The sequence below is a fragment of the Arvicanthis niloticus genome, chromosome 18, assembly GCF_011762505.2.
Source record: "Arvicanthis niloticus isolate mArvNil1 chromosome 18, mArvNil1.pat.X, whole genome shotgun sequence".
NCBI classification, from domain to species: domain Eukaryota; kingdom Metazoa; phylum Chordata; class Mammalia; order Rodentia; family Muridae; genus Arvicanthis; species Arvicanthis niloticus.
In genome coordinates, this window is record NC_047675.1 from 41,286,846 (window position 1) to 41,313,063 (window position 26,218).

The window sequence follows — 26,218 nt, forward strand, 5'->3', positions numbered from 1 at the left end:
GAATGAGTACCCAAAGAGGCCAGAGTGTCTTTGGTGACAATGAGCTGGGGTTGGGGGAGCAGAGAGAAGGGGAGATTGCAGGGGACAAATGGACGAGGGTTGTTCCTAAGGAAAAATTCTCTGTGTACGATCTGGATCACCTATAACGTTGAACTTTGAACTATTGTATATAATAGTTAACTTTTCAATTTTATATGCTATCCTAAAGAGTGAATGAAAATAAACAAAACTGAAACTTAAAGACCCAATTAAAAAAAAAAAAAAAAAAAAAACAGCAAAAAGAATTAAGATGGCTAACCAATAACCGGTACTATTTGAGACCCATCCTGTGGCTGAGCACCAATTTCTGATGCTATTGAATGATACTGTTATGCTTGGTGAGAATGGTACAAGCTAATGATGTTATAATGTTAATGTTGTTGGGAGGAAATAGAACTATCCACAGGAAATTGCAAGGATGACACTTTTTTGTTGTTTTTGTTGTGTTTTGTTTTGTTTGTTTGTTTTGGTTCCTGAGCAGCGACACATTTCTGGATTAGAGCACAGGAGAGCACATGGTGGCCCTCAGTGAACATGAGTACTACACTCGTGAGTTGAAATGATTGGTCACAACGCTGTCTCTATAACTACAATGTGAATCCCCATGGAAATAAAAGACTCCACCATTGTAACTCATTGCATGGTCAGTATGGGTCAGTCAATCCTTGCCATCTCAAGAGCTTAAAGAGGAAAGATTTACTTCACTCAATGACAGGTCATGATGCGTGGATCCGAGGATTCTGCTCAAGAAGATTCAGCTGGGCAAGCAGCTGCTATTTATTATTTTAAGTGTGGAGGGTCACTGGCTAGATCCACCATGACAATGGTGGAGATCAAGCTGGGATTGACAATAGCCTAGGTATGGTCATACTGTTCCTGGACATCACACAGCGGCCAAAAAGAAGGTAACATGTAAGGTTTGGGTTCTCTAGATGTGTGAGAGGTATAGGAGTGAATAGAGTAAGAGACGGTTTCTGAAAAGACACTAAGAGATGGGTCTTTTGCATGTTGCTTTTAACTTGTTCTTGGTGGGCCAAGTACTGAGAGGGACAATCCCCATAGAGGGACAATCCCCATAGAGACACGAGGACAGCTTAAAATATGACCAATCAGCCAGTTGAATAAGAGAAGATGGGAGACACTGCTGTCTCTGTGCTATGATGTAGAAGTGACAGAAATCTCCTTAAACTTGGTGAGGTTCTGCTTCTTCTCCTACCAAATGGGATTAAATGACCCATTTAACTCCTTCATCTGTCTTGTGCTGAGATTCAAAGAGAAAGATTCCTATGGGAGTGTAGTTGTCTGAAGGCATGGCACTGAGTCCCAGAGTGCAATGGTCTGGAGAGCAACGGGGCAAGATCAGGTACTACTTGCCCACTTTGGGGAATCTGAAGTGTGTGCCGGGTGGCTCTCCAGCTTATGAGAGAAATGGTGACTTCATTACAAATCGTGCCGTTCTGCTGACACCAAGCCATGGTGGTCTCTCTTTGAGGAGAATTGGGTCTCTTAACTCTCACCTGACATCCTGACTATTTCGAGCCAGATGATAAATCCCAAAGGAAACATAGTGGCCACTAGTGGATTCATCTGGCATTGCTCACTCTCTTGAGGACCAGGGAGTATGGACATGAGCTGCTCAGGCAGTGGCAGAAATTAAGTCCCTTCACTCTGTGAATTGTGGGTTTCTTCTCTGTGTCAGGAGGGAAAGGTGGCCTTCTGGGCTTGGAATTGGAGCCTGATCTTAGAAGCGGCTTTGCTCCGATCTAGAATCTTCCACTGTCTACTGCATCACTCTGCGGTTTTCATGTTCCCACTCAGCCTCAAACTTATCATTTGTGGAGTGGGAAGAACAGCAAGGGCACCAACCCTACAAGATATTCCTGAAGGCAAATACATCTAGATGATCTATAAAGAAGATTCTGCGAGGGCCGGAAGCAACACATGCCAGCAAGTGGCCAGCCCCTTGTCTGCACAGGTACCATAGGGTCAAAGTATGATAAACAGAGAGATGATTCAGTTAAAGAAGAGAGAACAAGATGGTGGGTGAACCAAGATACCTGGGATGATTCCATGACCTGTACTTTTGGGAGAAGGAAAGCAAGCTACACAAGAACGTTAGTAACAGGAAGCCCAGTGAGGGCAGGCATGAATTTTCATGAGTTTCAAAGGAGAACCAGTAGAAGAAATGAATCTCCAATGTGCTGTTAGCTCCTGAGATAGTCTCTTTCTCCCTACCCCACCTCCAAACACAAAACATCATCAGACTCTAGGATGGAGTTCTTCCTCTGTGCTTGGATGGGTTTCACCCTTCTACCTCTTTCTCTTCTTAATAAATGAGACTTCTTAGGATACTTGTGATACTTAAAGGAGATTTTTTTTAAAAAGCCCTGGAGGCATTTGATTGATACATTATTTTTCTTATGTTTCTGTCTTTCTCTTGTCCAAATCTTTATGGAAAGTGTCTTTATTTTCCTCTCGTTGTGGAGCCTGTCAAGTGCCCATAGTAACTACTCACTGCCCGAGTTGTCCAGGTTGCTTGCCTGTAGCACTACCCAATGAATGCTACTCAAATTGATCCCAATGGCAGTGCTCCTCACTACCCACCCCCCATGTTCTTGGTTCCCGAATGAAATACTCGGGCACACACACACACACACACACACACACACACACACACACACACACACCCTTTATACTTTGATAAGCCTAAACAGCTCAATGGCTGGGCCATTTCCTAACTCCCTTGTGGCTATTGCATTCCCCTTCGATATTCCTGAGTTATTACTCACTAAAATCTATATTCCATCTTTGCTGCCCTTGACCCAGACTAGTAGCCCTCTTGGGCCATGACCCCTGGCTCCTACATCTCTGTCCCACACTTCTCAGGCATGGCATCTTGGCTCTCCTTCACCCATCTTGGCAGATCTCTCCCTTCCTTCCTTGGTCCTTTGTCTGGGAATCCTAAAAGTCCCACCTCTGTCTCTCTGCCCAGCCACTGGCTGCTGACAACTTTATTTACCATTCAAAACCAACTGGGGGCAGGGTTCCCTCAGTGTCTTACATACAGATGTGCTGATTCTTGCATAATTTTGGGGACCCAGATTAACATAATACAAACATTAGACCAAACCTACCACACTTGCCTTACAGTATAGAATCAGAACTCAGAACGGAATGGGTGAAAGGGGCAAGACTGGGGTCTGTCTGGTGATGGAATGGCTTCTAACAGCATTGGTCCAGTGATTCTTGGCACCTGAGGGAGTCTTGCCTCTTCCTTATCTCATTTCCTATATTCTATTGTTCAAACTTGATTTTGTTCTGTCTTACAGATGGGTTGCTATGGCACGAAGCCCTTCTGAGGGACCCCTGGCAATTCCCCTGGGGAGTCTCACTTCCTATCTGTTTCTCTCTCTATCGTAAGTGGCAATGAAATGGGAGATGATCGGGGTGGGACTGAACCTAGCTACCATCCCAAGTGAGCCAATATCCTACTTTGGTTACTAGTCTCTTTCCCCCTCCCCCCAATCTAAGACCAAGTTGTGATGAAATGACAACCTGAGGTTCCCTCATGTAGAAATAAGGTCATGGGGGGTAGAATGTGGCCATTTTGAAACCCCAGTGAACTTCGGGGGCTAGGATGGAATGAGACTCACTCTAGATTTGCCTCATCTTCCTTCTCTGTGGCCTGTGACTTGAAGGCTGGGGGATGTCCCTGCCTCTCAGACTTCCTTTCATGCAAATTGCCTCTGTAGGGTGTGGGGCAGCCGCATAAGCAGGGAAGTGAAGGGATGTGACCACCTCAGACCTCCATGGACCTAGTTTCTATTTTGTAAGGCAACCTCTGAAGAAGTTCTGCCCAAGCTGATGGCTGTGCCAAGGGCTTGCTGGCTTCTAGTACCCTCTTAAATCCAGAAACAAAACTTGAGAGATAAGCCCTACCTCTTCAATCTTTTTTAAGTGGAAAGAAACGGCACAGCTCCAAGGGGCTTGTGGAGTCCTACAACCCACCACGTACGCATAGGAATTCAAGTCCCTAGGCCACGTCTCTCCAGTATTGTAAACTCATTGGAGACTCAAAGCTATAGAAATATGGAGACCAGGGGATGACTGAGCAGTCAGGATAGAATGGCTCGAGGAAGCCCTTGACAAGAAGGACTCTTCCTGAGCCAGTACACACTGTGTGCCCTTGAGGGCTACCAGGAACTTTTTCTTGAAATGATTAGAGTTAGAAAGAAAGGGTGTGTAACATAGTTCTTGAGAGTAAGAAGTACCGGGGAAGGCCTTCTAGCCAGAGATCTGCTCAGGACAGAGAAGAAAATACGGTATAAAACAAGAACAGAAGAGGAGATAAGCATTCTGAGTCTTACGGCCTTCGGGCAAACAGTACCTACTTGAGGTCTTAGTTTCCTTTTCTAAAAAGAAGGGGGCTGAGAATTAGCAGTGCTCCTGCCAGTCTTTTGTAGGCCATCCCCAGAGGGAAGGGTTTTACTATAGTCCTTCCATTGCATCAGGTGGGCGTTGACTTCTTCTGGGCATATTTCTATATTTAGGTACAGAAGCTCCACAGCTCAGCCGCTCTCAAGAACCAATGTATTAGTGGTGGGGTTAGAGAAACATGAAAGGGGGTTCTTGGTGGCTTGCAAGGAGACCTTCTGCTATTCCTTGGTGACTTTAAAGAGTATGACTTGGAAGGTTCTAGATCAGTCCCACCCCCAGCAGCTCCCTTCACCCCCCAACACACACACTGGGGTAAAAGCTAGGCAGTGAAGGGAAAAATCATATCAGAGCCCCAGGTCCTTGCTTCTTCACTTAAAAATATGGGAGTAGAGACGTCAGAAGTCCTATAGTCTCAACAGCAACTGTTCCATGACATTTTTAAGACACCGTCCCACAAGCACATACATGCCTTTACATCTCAGAGTATGTAAACAAGGCGCTCTGATGCAACAGAAGTGTCCAGTCACGCTGAACATGTCAGCAAACAATTCTCTGAGCTGTAAACCATGAAAATGAACTTGTCTTCTCCTCACAGTCTTTTGCTCTCCCTAACTAGGTAGATGTCAGCAGTGGTCACAGCCTGAATAACTGCAGCATTAAAATGATGTCCAATTGTGGGTTTTCTTACTCACACACCAGTCTGCTGATATTGATCAAAATGCATCATTAATATTGGTAAGGAACCATCAATAAATATACATCTGGCTGGTTCAGGTCAGTAAGTCATTTCCAATCATACACCTGAAGCTGATGGGACATCTCTGGGGATCTTGCTTGAGACAGATATACAGCAGTCTCCCTTCTTAAGCCAGCAGGATGGCTTTCCTTTCATAATGTTGTCCATAGTGGAGTTAAGAAGCTTTTAGGGAGATCCCAGGGAAAAAGATGGCTAGCAAAAGAACTTCCTCTGTTTTGTAGGTAAGTTCCAGGAAGGTGACCAGGTTGTCACCATCACGGGTAGGATGGAGACACTGACTGCAAGGGTAAAATAAGGGTCCATATGGGATGTAAAATCAAGCACAGATTATTCTTCCTTTCAACAGCCCAAAACTAGTCTTTTCAGTCAAACAAGGGTGGCTTGTTCTTCCCAGACAGGGAACACGTGTGAGCCAGTGTTGGAGAGGGTGTTTAATGGGGGTAAAAGAAAACCCTTTTGAGTGAGTGGCAGGCAGGGCCCCACCGGGGCGTCTCTGGTGACAGATGTTCATCTTGATGTGGCCTGTGGGGCTCTTCTGAACTCACCCAGGGACAGAGGCGTTGAGCAGCACAGTGTGCGTTTGTAGGTGTTTCTCTGCAGCAAACACCAGGCGGGAAGCAGAGAAGCCCAAACCACTTCAAGTGGATTCCGATTCTAAAAGGCGCCACATGAAACGGGGCAGAAACCTAAGTCCCCTTGCGTCCCAGCCCAAGAGTAACAGACAGAGAATGGGAGTGTCAGCCAGCTCCCTGCAACCCACCACTCCCTGAGGCCTGGTGTGTGCATTCCCATTGCCAACTGCTTCAGTGGAACGAGATGCTTATCACACCACCTCAATAAGGACCAGACCACAGCACTGTTCCAAGTAGGACATTTGTCACCTGTGACCACGTAGCCTCACCCACCATAGAACTTCCGGAGTCTGGGGTAGACATGGGAAGGTTATAGCATCAGGGTAGCCACAAATACATGAAAACCTGTGGCTTAGTGTTAAATCATTCATTCATTCTGCCAAATAGTGTATCATTCATTCACATATTTTTACCTCTTAATTGTTCATCTGTTTATATCTTATTTAATTTGCGTGTATGTATGTATGTGTTTGTGTGTGTGTATGAGTGTGTCTGTGTGTGTTTATGTGTATGAGTGTGTGTGTGTGTGTGTGTGTGTGTGTGTGTGTTTACAACAAAGTCTCCTGTAACCCAGGCTAGTTTTTGCTTGCTGTCTCCCTCTGATTTCCTTCTTTTGGCCTTGCTGTTTATTGGCCAACTCCTGCCATTGATTTCCTGCCAATGTCTGATCAGAGGCTCTGAGCTTTGGTTATTTCAGGCCCCTCTTTCCTCCTGAGTTTCATGTAACCCAAAATGTTTCAAAGGCCTAAGTCAACAAACATAAATGTAAGAAATATGACAGATTTTAAATATCAGTGTTCTGGATTTACTGGCAGTAAAATGTCAAAATCCACTCCGAGTAGGAACTCTTGTATGCTGGTGTTGGTTGTGGAGGGTCATAATATTCATTTACTCAGACATTCAGATCCTCAAATCCTCTTCTCAACTCCTTGGAAACTTGCTACTGTCCTAACCCCTGGTGAGGGTACAACACAACTCACTGGCTTCTGCAAAGACCCCAGCATCTATCCACACACCGTGCTGGGAAAGGCAAGAGTCATCCTGACCGTCTCACAAGCAACATGGGACTCTGCATCCGAGTCTTCCATGATGATGAGTCTTCTTTCTGGACAAATTAACAGAATGTATTTGATGGCTCAAAAAGATACAACTTAGTTCTTTACAGTGTGCATGTGTGTGTGTGTGTGCATGTGCACGTGTCTGTATGTGTCTATGTATATATCAGTGTGTATATGTGTGTGTGTGTATGTGTCTGTGGTGTGTGCCCCTGCATGCATGCACATGTGGAGGCCAAAAATTGATGTCAATTTTTCTTCATCTCACTTGTTTGAGACAGGAATTTTCACTGAACCTGATGCTCACCATGGACTGACCACTGAGCACTGGGGACCCAGGTGTTTCATCTCTTCCTGTGCTAGAGCAAGAACCACCATATCCAGATTTTCCCATGGATTCTGGGGACCCAAGTTTAGTTCTTCATGCTAGTGCAACAAGTGTTTTGCCCACTGGGCCATCTTCTCAGCCCTGCTTTATTCTATTTTTGGAAGTCAGAGCTCCATTTGGGTGTCACTGAACTGTGTTAACAGCCGTTCCTTTCCAATGCACTAAGGAGAGTACACTGGCTTGATGCCCCCCTGTCCCCCAAAATCAGGAGTTAGGGCTAAATTCCCAGTGCAACAGGGTTAAGTAATAGGATTTAATGAGAGGCAGATAGATCATGAAGGCTTTGTTCTTTGGGTAATTAAGGTTGTTAACATGGGACTGTATTCGTTGCCTTGAGTTATTGATATTGATATAAGGTTGGTGCCCCATGTCTCTCCTTCTAGTCTCTCCCTCTCCCTCTCCCCTCTTTTTCTCTCTCTCCCTTTCCCTCTCCCCTTCTCTCCCTCTCCCTCTCCCCCCTCTCTTTTTCTCTCTCTCTTCCTCTACCTCTCCCCTTCTCTCTTTCTCTCTCCCTCTCTCTCCCTCTTCCTCCTCCTCCTGCTCCTCCTCCTCCCTTCACTCTGCTTCTTCCTTCTTTCTCCTTTGAGACTATATCACACAAGAGCCCTTCAGCAGACCTGAGTTCATGCTGAGATTCTTCTTTTGCACAATCTAGACTTTGGGTAAGCTCCACCAAAGCCAAACCTCCTGGCTTTTATTTTCCTGCCATTTTGACTTGGGAGATACCACCAATGAACCCATAAACTGATTTTTAAATTTCTATCTTATATAAGAAGACAAAGGGCAGGGATGGGGGAGGACCATGGTGAAGAGTTGAAACACAGGCCAGTTTGGAAACCCTGTCTTGGCTAAAAAATAAATTTGAAATGACCACTGCCTACCCCCAAGCCACTTTTGGAATGTCTGTGCCAGCTTGCAAGTCCCATCGTCTGTGTGCATTTAGGGACTTTTAATATAGCAGGTCCTTGACCCTTTGGACTGGTCTAAATGAATGTTTGAAGCAGGCCTCCTTGGGATTTGGGGGCCTGACCACAGATTCGTCATCTGAGAAAGCCAGGCTATGAAAGGAACTAATGTTTACCCACCGTTCCGGGGCCGCCATTTCTCCGTCTTTCCGTCTCTTGAAATATATCCCTGGGGAGAAGTCCACATTACACAAGCTGGAGAAAGCTTGGGAAAGCATCAAAAAGCACAAATGTGCGTGTACTTGTAAAAGAGGCTTTTAAAAAGTCTGGATGGAACCCAAACCAGTCAACGCTGGGTATGTCCAAGTGGAGGGCATGATCTTTAACAGAACAATTCCCGACTCGCCTATCTCTTCCAGCAGGGGGAGCTGCTCTGTGGTCCCAGTCCTAGGTCCCAATCTGGTGCCCTGTGGAATGAGGGTCATTAAGGTGGTGACAGTAACACTCTGGTAGAAAGGAATAAAGTTTCTTAATATTTTCCTAGGGTCTCCTTGATAAATGAGCACAGACAGGGGAGCTTAAAATAGCAGGAATTTATTCTTCCACATTTCTGATGCCAGATAGCTGAACTCAAGGAGACTCCAGCAGAGGACCCATCTTTTCTTCTTCCAGCTTGTGGTAGTGGCCAGTGATCCCCGGAAGGCTTTGGCTTCCCGTTGCATCACTGTAGAGTTAAACCTCATGTATCCTTTCACTCTTGATGATCAGTGCTATTTTTCTCATCTCCACTTATACAGAAGGAAAGAGGGGGTACCTGTACCTTCTAGGGGGATTTAGAAACTGTACAGACACTACAGAATCAATTGGTCTTTGCTGTGTGACCAGATGGGAGCAATCTCACACCTCTATACCTCCGTGTCTCCATCTGTGAAACTGCAAGTGGCATTTATTTATTTATTTATTTGTAATTTGACAGAAGCATATAAACATGACCATTAACTCAATTCAACAGTGAGAAGACGAACCAGATAAGACATTCTGGCCCACTGGTTGCGCTGTGTTGATGTGGTAAGAAGGAAAGAACACATGTGAATCACTTTGGAGCTAAGAATGCAGCCCCAGAGCCCTGTCCATAGGCCTGGCCTAGAAGGAGTATCTTTTCATTCTGTTCTTGAGTGCAGCCTGGGGCTGTAAACCTGTGGGGCTGTGTCCCCAAACTAAGGACCATCCCTTTTCCGTTCATAGGGAAAGGAGAAGGCTGATTAGGAGCAGGCAGAGCTCTCCTGATGCTGCCTACTTCCAGCTTCAGAGGCAAAAGTAAGAAATGAGGGCACCAGCTGATAGCCAGTCTCAGTCCAGAGGCCAGGTATAGCTGTGCCTCTCATGAGGACAGGAAACACTCAGGCACCCTTTGGATGCAGGCTTGTGATCCTTTTATTTCCCTGAACCTGAACACCATGTGTTTAAAATGGTAGGAACAAAAAAAAATCAATGCTACCTTCCTACAGGAAGTGAAACCTTTGTGCTTTGCTGGAGGAGAGGAAAGAAATAAGCAAAACTTTTCAAGATTTCCCTCTTGCAAAGCCTCTGGCTTGAGTTTCCATCAACTTTTTCTTTCTCCTAAGCACCTTAGTCCAGCCCTCTGTTCAGAAAAGAGAGGCTGCCGACTTTCAAACTCCCTTGGAAGCAAAGGGGGCTTCTGCAACTGTGTGTTTTCCTTAGAGCAAGGTGGTGAAGAGCTTGGAGATCTGTGGATAGAAGGAACTCAACATTTCAAAAACTCTCTCTGTCATTTATGCACTAAGGAAACTCTCTGAACTACCCTCAAAAGGAGGCATGCTGCCTGTGCCCCAAGTGTCCTCAAACTCAGAAATCTGCCTGCCTCTTCCTCCCAAGTGCTAGGATTAAAGGCTTGTACCACCACTGCCCAACTCTGGACTGGCTCCTTTGAAAGTATATATAGAAATGGAAGTAGACTTTAGCTCTCTTACCTGGGCATGAGGCTACAAGAAGCAGCAAGCTGAAGCAGGGAGAACCTGAGATTTGGGATCCTGTTCCAGACGCCAGACATGTGTGTATGTAGGATACAGTACGCTTTTTATTTTCAGGGCTATATGCTGAAACATTGGAATATATTTGCTATTTAATTCTTGTGTCTAACTTGCTCTCTGAGGTACTAATATCTGTAATGATGTATTTTCTTTGTATTTGGGGGGACAGGGTCATTCTATGTAGATGAGGCTAGCTTCCAATGAGCAGCCACTCTCCTGCACCTGTTTCCTAACATTAGGGGAGCATGCCACCATGCCAGATCTGGTGATAGTAGCCTCTTAAAGAGAGGAACCACCAAGTATGAAGAAATTGGTAGAATTAAAGACTGCTTTTTCTCACTTTCCTCATGTATACACTTGTAGGCAGGGTCCTGTGTCCCTAATTTTTTTCTTTGGGCTTTGTTTCTGTGTCTCCTTAAGTCCCACTGTCCTCTTGAGAGACTCAAGAATGAGAGCAATGGCCATCTCAGGTAGGAGGAAATGGAATCATTATCTCAAAGTGGCTCCTTCTCTGGATAGGAACATCTATAGAGATCAGTATGTCTTGTATGAACACATTTTAGGGATTTGCTTTTTGAGTATCTGGGGGGAGTTGAGATAGGGGCAATGTAGGTACCTACTATGGCTAGAACTTTAGATGTAGGGCATGGGAGAGGAACATCCCAAAAGGGACACTGTAGAGTGGCTCAGCCTTAGTTCTCAAATGTGAGTCTGGAAGGCCAAGTCAGGCAGGCTCTGTGTCCCCTGCCCCCAAGCACAGTCTCTTTGGGATTAGCCACCCTCACCTCTGTCTGTGACCTTAGCATCCTGTGACTGCCTCAGTCTCTCTGTTCTTAGAAAGACTCAGGTCATTTTGTACCCCAACCCCCTGTAAAGACCTGCCTTTTGTTGAGCAGAGCATGGGACAATGTGGGGGAATTCCAGCTCAATCTTCATGTGAAGGTCACCTAAATCACACTGATTTGGAAAATGTTGTAAAGAAAAGGCTTTCTCAGGATGCCATAGGGGCCCCAGGGGTAGTCAAAGACTTGGCAGTGAAGCATGGGTTTTGTAGACTCTGCCATCCTCCCATCAAAGGGTAGTTCTCCTGAAGATGATGATGTGATGCTGCCAGTTAGTGAGCCCACAGGAAGACCCTGAAATTATCTTAAGCTGCTCTGTTAACCCACAGTGCTGTTCAGCTTTCATTGATAAAGGGAAAAGTTACACTGAAAAACATCCAGAAAAGGTTAAGCTAGCTGACTAGGCATGTACAACCTTCAGTGCTGTAAGTGGTGGAGGTCGCCCCATGAATTATATTTTATATTTGTTTTTAAATTGCATGTTTTAACTTTTTGTTAGGACAGTTTTATAGATATATATTATTGTGTTTTTTTGATTCACCTGCTATCATCTCCATGTTGTGTATGTATGTAGATATGTGCATATAGACACATATATGTATATATAAATACATATGGACATAATACATATATCCTAATATAGATAAATAGATAGATAGATAGATAGATAGATAGATAGATAGATAGATAGACAGGCAGACAGATAGATACACTGTTATACAGGATTATCTTATGAGGCAAACTACCATGATCTTCATGAATTCAGCTGAGCCTTTTCAAAAAGAAAAACAAATCTGATCTGGACTTATTGATGGTTAATGGATATCCCCTCTTAGGAGAGGCTTAGGAAGGTTTTGAGACCCTCCTCTGAGTATCCAGGCACCCTTCCCAGCCAACTTTATACAATTCTTCCCTAATTTCGTGCAATCTCCTGGAGAAGCTACAGGATGTAGGCTGGGAGGACTAAAGGAAGGGTGCTCCATTGACACATCTGTGAGGAAGCCATGCTGGGTGCAGGCCTTACAGTGAGAATGTTCTAGATCACCCAAGCTTCTGCCCATCCTGCATGGCCTCACTTTAACTTAACTAATTACATCTAAAAAGACTCTTTCCGACTAAGGCCCATTCTGAATTTCTGGGTGAATATGAATTTTCAGGGACAGTCTTTAATCTCTAAGACATGACACCACTCCAGTCTGCATGTCCAGCTTTGTCCATAATAGTCCCATCACTTCATGCTGTTCTCAGAACTGACCGGAGAAAGAGAGGATTAAGTACCTGGCTACTCAAAGTATAGCCCAGAAGAAAATCTGGTCAGTTATGCCTTAGTGCCGTGATTCTTGACCCCTTTGTGGACCACATATCAGATACCCTGCATCATCAGATATTATACTATGATTCAAAATAGTACCAAAATTCCAGTTATGAAGTAACAATGAAACTAATTTTATGGTTAGAGGTTATCATAACATGAGGAACTGTATTAAAAGGTAACAGCAATAAGAAAGTTGAGAACACTGGTCTTAGTGTCTCTGTAAAAGACAATGCCTGGGGGTGGGGAGAGAGACAGAGAGAGACAGACAGAGAGAGACAGAGACAGAGAGAGAGAGAGAGAGAGAGAGAGAGAGAGAGAGAGAGAGAGAGAGAGAGAGAGCTCCCTAGAGATGCCTTCAGGACAGTGGTGACATCAAAAGTGGACCGAGGTATATAGTCATATAGTCATTTAGGGAAGGAAGGAGCCTAGCAAGTAAGGGTAAGAATAGATCTCCTTGATGTGAATTTTAAAAAACAAAACAAAACTGGAACACTTCTCCTGACACACAGCAACAACAACAACAAAATGAACGGGATGTCACTATCTTACAAAGAAGCTTTTAACATGGTTAACAGACATAGCAGGCAGCTTCCTGCGGCAACCCACAAGTATCTTTTTGATTTTCCACGCAACTGCAAAGAGGACCTCATAAACAATAGGGGAAATTCATGGAAATACACACAGTAGGATTAATTAATGGAGATACACACAGTGGGATTGCATTGACAACAGAAGAGGAATTCTTTCTTTCTAGAATTGAGTTGGTGCTTGTGGGATTTGGAATGGGGAACCCAGTGCTTCTGCAGGAGACACTTCAAGGAATGGTACTTGAGCTTTTGGTGAGCCCCCCTCCCCCCACGCTTCCAAACAGGCTCCTTCATACTCCTCTTGGCTCTCAGCCATGTCTTCTGAAATGGACCTTTGCCTATGGAAGCCTCTTTATATAAAAACCACCAGTAGAATTTGTTTCATCCTCCTGAGCCGCTTGCAGATCTAGGGGATGAAAGGGTGCCCTCTGTTTCAGGGAAAGGCAAGTCTGAGTGATAATCATACCCCAGAGTCCCCTGGGGCATGTTGCTATGCTTCAGAGTAACCAACCTGTCTGTCTAGTTTTGTTCCTTGATCAGCCTGCCTCTGCCTCACCTTTTTACCTTTGCTGCACCTTTTACCTGTAATCTAGGTTATTGGGGGCCTCTCTTAGACCAGGAGTCTGCTTCCTAGACACTGATGCTGAATAGTGTTGGGTACCAATTTAACTAGAAATAAGATTGCTTGTTTTACAAAAACAAAAGCAAAACATAGTGTCTCATGCATCCAAGTCTGGTCTTCAAATCACCACAAAACCAAGGATGAACTTGAATGTCTGATCCTCCTGTCTGTACCTCCTGAGTGCTGGGATTATAGGCATGAGCCACCACAACTGGTCTCATGTGGTGCTTGGGTTGAATCCAGAATTCAGTGCATGCCCTCTATCAGCTAAACTACATGACCAAGCCCTAGGCTGAAGTCCTTCCTCATTCCTGTCTCCCATGAGCCACTGTCATGCCAATCCAGCTATCTTCATCTCCCCATGGAAAGAACAGTGTGTGTGTGTGTGTCAGAATAGGATATGGAGGAAAGCAAAAAAGAAGGCGAGGAGAGAGGATGGGGGAGTAGAGCTAGGTGAAAGAAGGGTGGGACAGGTAGGGATAAGTGCTGCCCGGGATGCAGGAAAGAACTTGGAGATGGGAGAGGAGGTTGTCAGGACGGCTGTGCATGTGTTTACCTATAGTTTGGAAGTTGAAGGGAAAGAGAGAAGGTGGGGGCGCTGCTAAGCAGAGAATATTAGGTAAAAATGGCCACTGATCCCAATGCAAAGCACTGATGGGGAAGGCGAAAGAAAGGTCCTGAGGAGAGGTTTACTGGGAAGCAGAAGGGGCATAGCAAATGACCAGAGCCATGGGACACTTAACCCTGACTCTTCATGGTAATCCTGGCTTTATACAACTAACTGTATCCCAGGAAAGGGTTCTGAGCATCATTGTTTATACACCACATCCCACCATAAGCGCACTGAGATGCCAGCTCTTGGAGTAATCTGTCTTAGAAAAACCCTCTTGCAGTCCTTTGCACTGAAGGTATGCAGTGGACGCCAGTGTCCTCTGTGGGGCTTTGTAATTTTCTGTCTATGACAAGCAAGAACACTACTCTCAGGAGGTCAATTAGTAATCTCCCTTCAGGACAATCAAGAATGGTTATGGAGCCTGGGGAACTTCTGACTTGGAATACAGGGATCAGTGTACTCCAACAATAAAGGGTGACCCCAAGTTCAGTGACTCTGTGCTGTTGCTGAGGACATCTGTCTTTTCTATGTGGTGGAGAGTCTGTGAGTGGGCTTTGCAAATACCATGGACCTGACATTGGAGAATGTCTCCTAGAGGTTATGAGACTGGGGAGCTTGAAAGACTCTTTGTCCTACCTTTGAGATTAGAGAAAACTTGCAGCTGTATGGGATTGTTATGGAGAATCCATGACCTGGTCCCTAGTGTCCCCTCCCTCTAGCAACTCATTAATGATGTCACCAAAAGACATCTGAGCTGAGAGGAACTCGGACCTGTGAAGATCCAGCCAGCAAATATTTGTAATTGCTCCAAAATTAGACTCCGGGGACCATGGCAACGGGGTAAGAATTATTCTATTTAGTCAACGAAGACCTTTGATATTACTGAGAAGCTTGATGGAAACTTCACAGCTTCAGGGGCTGTGTCATCTGAACCCTCCCATTCAAACGTTAAGTGGGGCAGTGGCTGACAGAACCGCAGCCACACAGCTTTTTTAAAAGTCTGCCCCGCTTTTCTGGATTACTCAGAAAAACACAACTTTTCCTTTTATTCTTTCTCTTTTCTAAGCATTTAAAAAAATCATTTGGGGCTACACACACACACACACACACACACACACACACACACACACTGATTCTCCCTTCCTCATCATGTGACTCCTTGTCCACCATGCGGCTGACCTGCATGCCAGCTTAAATTCTCAAAGTCGATTTGACAGGTGTTTTGTGGGGTGTGTTACTGTATCCCCCAGGAGCGGTATTTTATCCTCTGAGAAGAGGAATGGTATATAGAATCACAACGTTGGTTTCTGGGCAGATGCTGGGCTGTCAGCTAAGCTCACTAATGCATTCAGAGATTTCTTCTTGCTCATTAGTTTCATCGAGGGCATTTTCTATATTCATGCGGCAATGGGAAGAGCAGGCTATAAGGAAGTCACAGGATTGCTCACAAAATAGTCAAAATTCCCAAATTCTAAATCTGTACCTGCTGAGAGTCTATTGTATAAGGTTCTGAGCTCCAGGGTGGAGGAGAATAGGGCCGATTCATATTCATCTCTGACAGTAACAGGCTGAACTGCAAATACCTTGCACACACCATAGAACAAGTGTGTGTGTGCATATGTGGATGATGATAGAGGGATGGGTAGATAGGTAGATAGATAGATGGTACATGGAAGGGTAAATGCAAGTATGTATATATGTATATACATATATGTATATATGTGTATGTAAATAAATATGTATATGTATATATGTGTATATGTGTATGTGTATATGTATGGATGGATAGGTTGGAACAGATACATCGATGGCTAGATGGTTGGATGGGGTAAGTAGACAGATGGGAGGATGGATGGATGCATATATGTATATATGAGTAAATGGATGGACAAAGGTATGTATGGCTGGAATAATGGATAGAGACATTCATATAAGGACATATGGTTGGGTGAATGGATAAATATGTGGGCAGATGGATGTGGATGGATGATGAGGTTTATGTAAAATACCATCTAGTAATTCTTTTAAACTCACTGATGTGAAAAGAAATGCCTTTCTTGAGAAGCACATCACATTAGACTAGGTGTAAGAAACTTTCACATAGTTCTCAAGAAGCACATATCAAATGTATTGCATGTGGCCCAAGAGTTAGCAAAAGCTTATTCTTTTTAAAAACTCTTTGACATTGATTTTAAAAACACATCAGTTTCTAGATTGGTGTACACATAAGTTACTATATTTTACAAAAAAAAAACAAACAAAAAAAAAACCCAACCAAACAAAATAAACATAGGCTAGGCGCAGTATAGACCACCTATAGTCCTTGGATTCAAGAAGCAGAAACAGAAGGGTCACCACTTGAAGGCCAACCTGGATGACATACACATAGATGACTTTGTCTTAAAGACAAAGCCAAGCACCCCAAAAGCTTATAGCCCCAAATTTATACATGCGTCTCCTTCATTTCACTTTGTGTTTTCACAATTACTGATAGAACAGGAAATATGGATCTTTCTGTTTTAGAAAAAAAAATGGTATAAAATCTCCCCCTTGAAAGCACATTCGGCAAATTTTCAGGGCTGTCACAGGATTCTTCGTAGTTTCTGAAAATTGTCCAAATATGGTAGTGTTGCCACAACCAATTGTTCAGCTGTTGCCACAGACTCAAGGGCTGACAGAGAATGAATATTTTGAAAATGAAAGTATCTAAGGGCCACAGAGACACACGCCAGAGCTCCAGATACCGTGCGCACCCGCTCTTGGCTGCTATTACACCTTGGGCAAACACAATAGGATTTTCACCAGATTGTTCTACTTTACCACTGTATGGAAGAGCCTCTCTCCCAGCCAGTTATGGTGTGTGTGTGGTGGTGGTGGTGGTGGGGGGGATCAGCATTCCACTTATCATGCTTGACATTGCCTCGCCTCAAAAAAATAAAACATAGTGGTGGTAAGGCAGGATCTTTTGAGTACTATTTTATATTGATTACATTCCTACAAGTTAGTGTGTGTGTGTGTGTGTGTGTGTGTGTGTGTGTGTGTAGAGGCTAGAAGTCAATGTTAGACTCACATAACACACAAGCCTCTAGACATGCCTGTAAGGGAGTACCCAGATTAGGATACCCTCTGGGAATGTCTACAAGGGATTGTCTAGATTAACTTAACAGAAGCAGGAAGACTCACCCTGAATATGAATAGCACCAACCCATAAGCTGGGGTCCTAAACTGAGCAGAGAGAAGAATCTGAGCTGAGTCACAGCCTCTGCTTCCTGATACAGACACAGTATAACAATGGGTTTCTACAGCCATGATGTCCCTGCTGTGGTCAGTTATAGCCCTTGGAACTACGAGCCTACCCACATCAACCTTCTTAGTTGCTTTTGTCAAGTATTTTGTTGCAGTCATGAGTCAAGTAACTGATGCACTGGCTGAGCAATCTCCCCAGTCCTATGAGTTATTTTAATAAAACAACTATCCTGACCTGTGTGGCAAATCCACAGCTAGAAATGACCACTACCAAATAGTTATTTAGCTTAGCTTTTATAATGTTTTGGCTAGAGAGCAAAAGACACGGATAAGCCACCACCATCCCACTTATAACCCATCTAGTGCTCTCTGCCCTACACAAGGTCTTGCTATGATAGATGCTTTTCTCTCCTCCCTGCCATGTGCATTCTGAAAACAGGAAAAGGCCAAGGAAATTTACTATTGCCTAATAACTTGAAGACAGATGCCAAGTTCATGGGCAAATCATGCCTCCAGGGAGCCCATTGTACAACCATAAAATACCCACTTGGTAGCCATATGCGGAACTTAAAACAAAGCATGAAAAAATTTACCCCAAATCTTTAGCTGTAAGTCATGGCTGACACCTGAAATAAAAGGAGAGCGAGGCAGAAGGCAGAGACGTTTTCAGTTCCGTGATATTTGTCAAGGGCGCACCCTCATCTCCATGTTCAAGATCAGATTCACACTGACATAATAAGTTAATAATGATGGCGGTGGCTTTCTAAGAAAGGTTAGGAAGTGGTGTGCAAGCCTGGCTTCACGGAAAATGTCAAACTTTCCACTTGAACTCCCGTCTCTCAAGGACGGCACTTTCCTCTGGGGAACGGCTTGGTGTTACAAGGGCTCCACCTGACAGTCCCACCCGTACCCTCTCTCCCTTTTTTGCTCATCCCTCAGCTCTCACCTGGACTTGTTACTGTGGAGCACTTCAGGTCCAGCCCCACTGAAAATCAGCTCTTTCCAGCCAACAGTCTGAGCCTGGATCTCCACAAGGGGCACGAAGCTCTCTACAGATTGCAGATTTGCATGGTAAAAATAGACACTCAGTGCATCACATGTCTATGCAAATTTCGCCAACCAAACCCGGTGCTGAAAATAGTTATTTACTAGTTTGCTTGCATATTGGCCCAGAAAACCCTCTACACCTATTTCATGCTCATTTAAATTCTTTAAGAGTCCCTGACCCATTTACATTTCCTGAGGGATGCCTGGTTTCCCGTGGACATTTGTTCGTGCTTCTTCTGGTGGTACTTAAAGATATATTGCCTGCCATTGCAGATCAGGTCCTGGAGAACTGCGTAGGCCCCACTTTCTGAGGGTCTAAGCTGGACCCTGCTTAGCCAAGTACAGCTGCAACCTTAGTTTCATGGCTTCCTCTGCACGATGTGTGTGTTTACTTGTTCCATACACTTTTGTGAGTCCATGTGGAAGCAAAAGGACAACCTTAGTGCTGTTCCTCAGGAGCTAACCAACTCTTTTGAGACAAGGTCTCTGTCTAACCTGGAGCTCACCAATCTGGCCAGCAAGCCCCAGGAATATGCCTGTTTCTGCTTCCTCCCCAGTGCTGGGATTATGGGAAACCACCAGGTCTGATTTTTTTGTTTTGTTTTGTTTGTTTTTATATAGGTTCTTGGGATAGAATTTAGGTCCTCAAGCTTGCAAGACAAATACTTTACCCATGAAGCCACCTCTCAGCAAAGGCCTTCTTTTCTGCAATCCTTCAGACAAAGTGGAAATAGAGCCTCAGTTCAAACACTTGGTTAGATGGAGAACAATTTCTCCTAGTCTGGTCATTGGGAATACACATTCCAGCCAACTGGGTATTGGGTGGAAAATGGGAGGAGATTTGTAAACAATGAAACTCTTGGTGTCTCTCCACAGCCACTGACTCTGAATGTCTTGGGGGTGAGACATGGACATGGCTGTTTTAAGAAGCTTATTGCAGTGACCTCCAAACCAAGACAGCAACTCTAGGTCTGACAATGTGACCTTTAGAAGCCAAAGTCTGTTGAAGTCTGGGTGAGGCCAGAGGGTTCCATGGAACTTAACACCAAGTGAGGTCACGGATATCCTTTAGGAGGGTGTGAGAAGCAAAAGTGACTGCAAAATTTGCCACTGCATGTGGATCTGCATTTGCAGGTCTCTCAGGAGCCTTTCTGAGGCTCACTGGATGAGCCCCCGGCCCTTTTGATGGGACACCTAACCATTTCTTGTTGCCCATTAATCCCAGAAAAGAGATTCTTCCTCATCCTGATATTTACAGACTTGGTAGAATCTGTAAAACTTGACAGTGTGTGTTCAATTCCTGGCTCTGCCACACACCAGTGACTTGAGCTTGTCGACTCTGAAAGTGAATAATGACAATTCCTACCTACAAAGGTTGTTGGGAGGAGAGTTATTGTAGAGAAGTTGTGCTGTACCAGCCAGAGGGCAACTCCTTAGCAGGCTTTAATACACTCACATCTCCCTGGGTTTATAGTCCTTCAAGGATAACCCAGACATCCTTCCAGGTCAACAGTCAAGACAAGTTTAGATGCCAAATACTGTGGAGAAGCTACTTGACTATGTTCACTGAAGGGAAAAACGAACGTTACCTCATTTCTAAGATGCCCCAACCACCTAGTAGTAAGTGTGTTATAGTCTGAAGTTCTGTGTCAACTGCTTAGTAACTACTCTTTTGCCTTGCTGAACTTTCATCCTTTCAAATATACAATCCTGTTCCTCAGATACTCCTCACTCCCATTCTAACAGATCCACACCCTCCTGAACAGGGAATAGCCCACGTAGGGGAATAGTGAGCATGCACAGATGTGCTAGAGTATCTCAAAGCGTCAAATGATGCTCAGAACTGCCCACAGACACATTCTTGCTTGCCAGCAATCATGGTGCCAGGAGTTCAATCCCGGAGACCCAAACAGTATACTGCAAGTTATCATCCAGTGGCTTCCACGTGTGTGAGTTGGCATTCCCCCAACCAACAATAAATAAATAAATGTTAAAAAAATGTTTAAATATAAATTAAATAAATGCCTGTAGCGTATTCTTACTCAATACACTTGGCAAAGTGCGAAGATGATGGGACAAATCTAAGCTTGAGTTGGGTGTAGTGTGGGGGTGGGTAGGGATACTTTGAAAACCTACTAAGAACCTAACCTGAGAGTGATCACCCTGCATTTTTGTCGGCAGGATTCAGGATAAGCAAACAGGATCAGGGAGTGAAAGCACAAACACATTCCAGAAATGGCTTTGTTTTGCTCCGTGCGCTGTGCCCCCTTCCCCCTCTCCTGCAACAACAGAGATCTGTGCAATGACTGAGGGTGGTTAATTAAGCATTGCAGCCCATAGTCCACTGCAGTTTCAATTGGATATGGTGTTCTCTCTCACTTCCTGTTTTGCAGGATTGCCGAGGGCTGTCAGACACCTGCTAGGCTCAGGGCCCAGCTGCTGTTCTACAGCAGGCAAAGAGGAAGCCCTCCCGGGCCCTCGGCCTGAGAGGGTTCAACTCCGCATACCAGTTCCTTCCCTGGGAGGCACGGTCTGGGCCGACACAGCTGATGTGAGGACCAGCAGCTGGCAGGGTAGACCTTGTTCTATTGTGAGGATGGTGGCATGAGGCCCAGGGCTATCTTTCCATCACCCATTCCCTAGAGTCCTGCCATGACCTACAGATAATGAAGGTGGGTGCATCTACCCAGGCAGGAATAAGACATCAGTTTCTCTGTATTCCAAATCACTGGGAAGAGTTCCCATGCAGAAGAAGCATCATTCAGTTAAACGTTGAATTCTTTGCTCTCTCTCTCTCTCTCTCTCTCTCTCTCTCTCTCTCTCTCTCTCTCACTGGTTTGTCTCCTTGTGAAAACTTCTTAAGGGTTAGGCTCTCTATGCTAGGCAGTGGCTAAAGACAAGTCACAGTTTGACAAACTCCTCTTCAATGGTGCTAGCCTCTTAGCCAAGGGGCCATTTTCCTTAAAAATCTGCTCTGTGCATACCCAATGAGTTCTGGCTCCTTTATTTAAAGAACTGACTCCTGACTTCCAGGAGAAGATCGTGTTCTCTACCCAATCAATTCATAGCAGAAAGCAGAGAAGAGAATCCCTGAGACAGGGGAATTGGGAGAAGAAGAGTTTTCTCAAAGACAAACCACCATAATAGATTAAAGAAGGCCAAGGTGTCTTAGACATTTCTGCCATCAAGAGATGGGCTCAGGAGCTAGAGATATGGCTTAGTAGTTAGGGGTGTATACTGTACTTTCAGAGAACCTACACTGGAAGCTGACAAACACCTAAAACCAATAACCCTGTTCTGGACTCTGAGGGCACTTGTACTCACGAATGACCACCCACATACTCATAAATTAAAATAATTTTAAAAATGAAGTAGGGTCCATGTTTCCCAGATGACCTCACACTGGGCAGTTAAAGTGACATGTCAATTCTGTCATTTGGGGAAGTTTATTTTTTTTTTTTCTTTTCCCTCACAGAGCCACCACATGTAGACCCTTGGGCTACCATGCTGTAAGGAAACCCAAGCTAGAAGCCCAGATAAATCACGTGAAGACATAGTCCCTCGACTGGGCCCCTGACAACCCATTGGCTTTTAGAGTTCTTATAGGTCAGCATCCAACATCATTCTATGCCCTGCACATTTCCGACCCAGAGGGGCTTTCTATGCAATAGTGCTGGTCAACTTGGAACCCTTTTGATTTGGGTGGGTGGGGGGTTCTTACACAGGAGTGGATGACTAACAGAGGAGGCAGGATCTCGCTACATGATTAAATTGGAAGGCCATCGTGGATGCTTAGATGAGACACTGGGAGAGAAAAGACGAAACTATACACCCGGCACCTCTATGACTCATGTGGGAAGTTGAGGACCATCTGTCTACCCCCTGTGAGAAAGAATATTAAAGAAGCAGATAGGTACAGTTGGAAGGTGATACCCAGAGGGAATGATTTAATTAGACAAAGTTTCTAAACCATTTTAGAATCTGTGTCTAAGGCAGGTGTGGTGTGTGCATGTGTGTGTGTGTGAGTGTGTGTGTGTGTGTGTGTGTGTGTGTGTGTGTGTGGTGTGGAGGAGTGATGGTTGTCCATGAATACATAGTGGCTGAGAACACCAGACAAGGATCTCCAGTGCAGAACCATAGATTTTACAACAGCTTTGCAGAGGAGTGTAAATGGGGCCACTTCATGCCCATTTTAGGGCTGAGGAAACTGAGGTTTAAAGAAGTGGAGTGACTCTTCAGTGATGTCACAGGGAAGCAAAGTCAGGTTGGGCTCCCTCCTCTGCTCTCACAGGCCACATCTCCCATGGATGAGTCAGGAGCAGAACACTTGCCTTTAAAATCCTCATAAAATCCCAAATCTGAGACCCCACAGGCAGAGAAGCTACCCCCCAATCAGATAAGAAAGTTATCTCTCCTGGCAGCTTAGAACAGAGGGCAGAGTATTCAACAAGGCTGACTCTTATCTGATAAGAGATATGGCCACCTTTACATATTAATTTCCCTTAACTCATTAAGGCTCAGCTCTGCAATTATCTTTCCCCAAGACTGGTTACACGGGTCACAGAATCTGTGCCCCAAAGGGAGAAATCTTTTCTTTCTAAACACCCTTTTCAGTTAAAGGTACTGTAGGTCCGAGATGGTTTTAGTTGCCAGGTGTGTGTGTGTGTGTGTGTGTGTGTGTGTGTGTGTGTGTGTTGCATGCATGTAGGCCAGATGTTAATGTGTCAATGTCAGGTGTCTTTCTCTATTCATCTCCAGTTTAGCTCCTGAGACAAGGTCTCTTATTGAAACCAGAGCCTGCTGATTCAGCCAGGTTGGCCATCAGGGAGCCCTGGGGATGCTCGTGTCTCTGCTCTCAAGTTCTGGTATTATAGGGCAAATGCCACCCCAGACTTGTTCCATTGGCATAAGGGATTGACCTCAGGTCCTCCAGCTTGTATAGCAGTAGCTGACTGATGAAGACATGTCTCGACCCTTTTAACCTCCGTTTGTGGAAAACTACCTCTCTATGTAGCCCAGGCTTGCCTTGAACTTAAGACTCTTCAGCTTCTACCTCAAAAGCATGGGAAGTACAAGCCTGAGCCTTCCCATCTGGCTCCACGACTGTCTTTGTAAGGAAAGTTTAGCAATGGAGCTGAGTTTGAAACCAGCACAGCTGCCTGCACAGGCTGTGGGCTTACCCACTGTGCTATATGAGTGACTTTAATCACGAAGAGACAGAGCCCTTGACGTGGGATTTGGACTGTACAATCACACAATAAAAGTGAGTGAGTGTCAAGGTGCTATCTACCAGGTCAAAGTGCTGTCCCATTCCTCCCTGGGGGAAATCTATGCCGCTGCTGTCTCCTAGAGCTAACTTAATGCTTCTCAGATGGGCTGGTCCTCAATCAACTGAGGGAGCATTGCAGATACTCTATGAGATGGTAACCTCTGGGATATAGGGCCCAGTTTCACTCTGTAGGCGCTTAGCCTAGGCTTCCTGTGGCTGGGATAGAGTTTAATCAACGAAACTTCCCGTTTCCTCCCAGGTGTTTATCAGTATGTACGGGGCCACAGACAAACTCTTAATGCCATGGCAAGCTCCTGAGTAGTGCGTCCTTTCAGAGTAGGGACAGTTCCATGTCCTTATGACCTGTCACAAGTACCAGAGCCTAACTCACAGTCATGCTGCCTTTGGGAAACAGGGTCATCTATGTGCTGGGGAGAGGGAGAGGATCTCTTTTTGCTTCTGCATCCTTGGTCTGTATGGCAGGGACCACCAGCCTTTTCCCACTAACATCTCAGTTGCTTTGGGCAAAGGTAGGGGTACCAGGTTTGGGATGGTTGGGTGGAGAAAAGGCCAAAGCTAGGAAATACACTGTCTCCTTCAGGTGTTATGTCTCATTGGTGGGCACTGGGTCCAGCCTATCTGACCTGGACTTCTACTTAGTAGTCTGTTAATTGTTTGACTTTTTCCTTGTAGCTCTCCTGTGCCTACCTCATATTAGATTCCTTCTCTGGACATACCTGTGTTCAAGTCTTATTTTACTGATGGCACTTCAACTGATGTGGAAAAACATAACTCAGGACAAAGTTCAAACAGAGGGATTGCCAGTGCTTCTCAAAATGCTCACAGGCTATGGCGAGCCTTCAGTGCTAGGCAAGGGGCTGGAAAGTTCGTGCCCATCAATCATCTATTCTGAAGTATATATAGTGTACCTATCGGATGCTAGGTGTTGGGGACACAACTGGAACAAGAGCTAGTGGTTCCATCCTGTCTGCTGGGGGAGACAGCTCACCTTGCACAAAGAAATAGAGTATGTGAGCACCTGCAGGGAAGCAGATAGTCCTGGGGAAGAACAATAGCTGAGCTGAGCTTTGCTTAGCAGGTGGCACTGATCCTCTTTGAAGCAGATGTAGGACCCTGGGGATGTGAGTGGGGCCCTTAAGTGTCCCTGCACTGTATAAAGAGGTCATGGTGATGCATGCCCTCCATCTCAGCTTTCTGGAGGTATAAGCAGGAGAATCAGAAAGAAAGCTCAAAGTCATCCTCAGCAGAGTGAGTTCAAGGGTCAGCCTGGACTACGTGAGAGTGTCTCAAAGAAAACAATATAAAAATAAAACAGATAAAGAAACTGAGGCCTCAAAGAGGAAAGATGACATGCCAAAGATTCTCGAACACACTCATTTGTTTCAAAGGAGATGCTGGGATAAGGTTCTGCACGCAGGTACCAGAGGCAGTATTATTGGGGCTTCAACTCTATTTCACAAGACATGTTGGAATTATTTAGTTGTGCCCAGTGGCAAAGGACTGGAAAATCAGCTACTCCATAGGCTACGCTTGAGGATTGGGAATTCAAGAGGAGTCTGGGTAACTTCTTGAGACTGTGTCTCAAAAGTATAAAACTAAACCAAAGCAAAACAAAATGGGCTTGCTCTATAGCTAGCAGTGGAGCATATGCCTGGCACATGGAAGTCCATAAGCTCAGTCCCTACCATAACAATACATCAATCAATCCTTCACTCACTCAATCAATGAAGACAAAATCTCCATAGTTGAAAGAAGGGTACAGGGGATGTCTTAAAGAGAGTCACATTGGATGTGGCTAGGCTCTAAAGTCAGAGATAAGGGGAGGGTCACTGAGGTGACATTCTTGGAGGAAGACACCCCACAAAGAGAGATACATACTGATTGGGATAGTTTAGTTCCATCATGGCAGCCCCTGAGGTAGAGAGGTTCCCTCACAGCTGTCCCCTAAAGCCTCAGAGGGAGCACAGCTTTTTGTAATTCTGCTGCCAACCTCCAGAACAGCTAGGAGCTCATTTCTGTTGCTTTAAATATATACTTGTGGTAGGGGGAGGGCCCAGGGGATCCCAGACCTGAGGCTGACCTACTGTACTGCAAGATCCCAATCTTATGGCTCCCTAAAACATGAATCTTAGAGGAAGGATGGGTGTGGAAACCTTGTCACTCACACAAATCCAGTTTTATGAATATCCTCGAAATAAATCACATAGTTTTCTGCAAACAAAAGAGAATAGAGACACGATCTTTAGAAGGCCGATTACTTGATGCAAACTTTCTATGCATTAGCTATAGTCTTGCATATGCCATGTGCACATAGTATAGAATACTATGGCTGCCATTTGTCAAAGTAGTGATATTAGACTTGTGTCCCAGATAGAGAAAAAGACTCACTGAG